The sequence below is a fragment of the Tupaia chinensis genome, unplaced genomic scaffold, assembly GCF_000334495.1.
Source record: "Tupaia chinensis unplaced genomic scaffold, TupChi_1.0 Scaffold000208_1, whole genome shotgun sequence".
NCBI classification, from domain to species: Eukaryota; Metazoa; Chordata; class Mammalia; order Scandentia; family Tupaiidae; genus Tupaia; species Tupaia belangeri.
In genome coordinates this window covers 1,524,956-1,528,071 of record NW_006159683.1, presented here as the reverse complement: position 1 = coordinate 1,528,071, position 3,116 = coordinate 1,524,956, and the positions used below count along the sequence as shown (strand labels likewise).

Genomic DNA, 3,116 nt, shown 5'->3' with positions numbered 1-3,116 from the left:
TGCATATGCTACTGTGCATAAAAATAAACTTAGAAAGTGTTTAAAAATTAAAAGTGAATAAGGTCAATAGGTGGAGGTTAAGATGGCTGGACTGCAGTTTGACTCTCAGACTTGGCAGCTTGAAAAGCACACAGGGCTCATGTGTATGTATATCAAAAACCCTGAGAGGAGAATGGAGGAGAGGGGATTGTGGCATGGCCATCCTCTTTGGGAAGAGATTTCTCACTGTCTCCCTCTCAGCCTCTCTCTCTGGTGAGTGCATGTGCCTTATAACAAATTAAGAGAAAAAGAAAGAACTAAATGAAGAATGGGAAAGATGGGAAGAGATTGATCAGTGGGTACGATGTAATAGATAAGAGAAATACTTCTGCTACTTTTGCACAATAGGGTGACTATAGCGTACAGAAAAAGAGTGTATACCTTAAATAGCTAAAAATAAGAATTTAAATGCTCTAACAAGAAAGAAATGGTAACAGTTTGAGGTAATAGGTATACTAAGTACTCTGATTTGATCAAAAATATTACACTATACCTCCAAACATGGGAAATCAGCCTCACTCAAGAAAAAAAAAAGCTAGAACTAAATTAAACAACTAATTTCAACCTAATATTTTAACTTTTTCATCATGTGAGACTATGCTTATATTCTCTGTCTTTGCTCGCTCTCTTTCTCGGCGGTGCCTGTGGAGGTGGCAGCCATCTCTTACCCGGTGTCATGGCTGCCCTCAGGCCCCTCATGAAACCCAAGATCGACAAAAAGAGGACCAAGGAGTTCATCTGGCACCAGTCAGACTGATATGTCAAAATTAAGCGCAACTGGTGGAAACCCAGAGGTATTGACAACAGGGTGCAGAGGAGATTCAAGGGCCAGATCTTGATGCCCAACATCGGTTATGGGAGCAACAAGAAAACAAAGCACATGCTACCCAGTGGCTTCCAGAAGTTCCTGGTCCACAACGACAAGGAGCTAGAAGTGCTGCTGATGTGCATTAAGTCTTACTGTGCTGAGGTTGCCCACAATGTCTCCTCCAAGAACCAGAAGACCATCGTGGAATGAATGGGTTGCCCAGATGGCCATTAGAGTCACCAATCTCAATGCCAGGCTGCGCAGTGAAAAAAATGAGTAGACAGCTCATGTGCACATTTTGTTTGTTTCTAAATAAGACCACAACACCCCCCCAAAAAAGAAAGAAATAGCATTGCCCTCTAAGAGATTAATGCAAAAAAATATTTACTGAACAATTATTCAACCTATTTTTTTCCCAGCATTAATGCGCTTCATGAGATGAAATTTAATTCCCAAGTTTGTATCCTGTTAGTAATATCCCTGTGATTTTTGCCTTGAAAGTGCTTTTCTTCATGGGTCAACCCCATAGGCCAGTGATTAAAGGAGCCATATCTCATAAGGGCAGTCATGATTTGAGTCCCAGCCCTGGGAGCTTGAAAAACATACCAGACATGTGTGTATATATGTGCCCACAAACCCAACCAGATGTAGAAAAGGGAGGAAAGGGGATTGTGGTGCAACCATGCCACATTGAGAGCTGCTTTCTCCTTCTCCCTCTCTGTCTCTTTGTCTCTCTGTGGTGAGCGAACACTTTCTAGTAATTAAAAAAAAAAAAAAAGGCTGTGCTTCCCTTCAGCTACATACATAGTCCCAGAATTCGGCAAACATATGCTTATTTGTACGAGCTATTTCATGGAATGTTTATTTCTGTCATATGCTTATCAGATTCCATCTCCAGCTGCAGGGTTTCTTAATTACTCTAAAGCAATGGTTCTCAAACCACATTTGGCAATATTTGTGGTTGTCACAACTGGGAGATTGCTATTGGCATCTAGTGGGTAGACATCAGGGATGATGCTAAACACTCTGCAGTGCACCAGAAGGCCCCCAACAACAAAGAATTTTGCTGCCCATAATGTCGGTAGCATAGAAGTCAAGACGCTACTTTAGACACGTATCTTTGGATTTCTTCTTACTCTGACATCAGTCACAGTAATAGAATCTGGATTTAATCAAAGAAAAATACTACCCTTTGTTTTTCCAAACCCTGACTGATGATACTTGGAAGTGTCTGGCCTACATGTTTAGAAAATGGCTGGCCATAAGTGCTTTCATCACTTCTCTAAACTGCTGCTCGTGGCTCAGAGCGCATCATCCTAAGTGGTGCTTTTGTATGTTAGTCATTAGTTTGCACTTGTCTTCAGTGACACACGTCTGTCACTTTTCATTTCACTCAACGCTGCCATTTTCTTTGCCATTTATCCTCATTGGCTTGACACTTTCTTATTTAAAATCTGGAATACTTGCTATCTTCATTAGCCAGAAGATGTATTTATAAGAATGTTAATTAAAGCCAACTGCAACAAAGGCCTTGTTGTTAATGCCTTTGCATTTAGAGAACTTCACATTTATGCTTCCTTCTTGTTTATAGCTTCTTCCCTTGAAAAAACATTTTCTCCACTCTCCATGCAATTCAGTTTGAAAGGTTTGTTCACAAGTTCTCTTGGCCAGGAACTGAATTCTACCTCTTAAAATATTCTAATAGTTCAGTGAAGCAGTATTTTCCCACACAGAAACCACAATTGTCTTTTAACCCAGCAGTGATGCTTACTTACTTGGTCAAGGGTTGATTCCATTCAAGAAATATTGAGTACCTGTTAAGTACAGGTTAGTATGCCAGGCTGTCAGGGAGTACAAGATGAATAAGAAATAGCCCTTGCTAAACAGCTTAAAATTTAGTTATGGGTAGTAAGGTACGTACATAAGTAACTGCAATACACTGCAGAAAGGAGTGTGGGAGATGCACAGTTTCGGGGTGTGTCTGGAGCAACATACTTGTGCAGTCTGCCTGCCAGACATGCATGAAGTTCAGATTACTGGTCTAGACTTCCAGAACCCAAACTCTGCATTAGCATCATGCTGATGATGTTTCACTCCTTGCATAAAGATAACTTTGTAGATGACAAGTTGTACATTTTGGCCCCATGTTTCACTGATTCATTCTGATGATCCTTAAAACTGAAGTGTTACCACTTCTTTTAATTTATGTCTAGTGTGTCAATTGGACCCAGAATATCATAGATTCTAATTTGACCTCTCTGCACCAAAA

The 3,116-nt window shown here is 40.4% G+C and overlaps 1 pseudogene; it reads left to right on the top strand.

Annotated features, from left to right (window-relative positions):
* The first annotated feature begins 715 nt into the window (after positions 1-715).
* On the top strand, positions 716-1,172 carry LOC102467723 (60S ribosomal protein L32 pseudogene; annotated as a pseudogene).
* Positions 1,173-3,116: the final 1,944 nt, after the last annotated feature.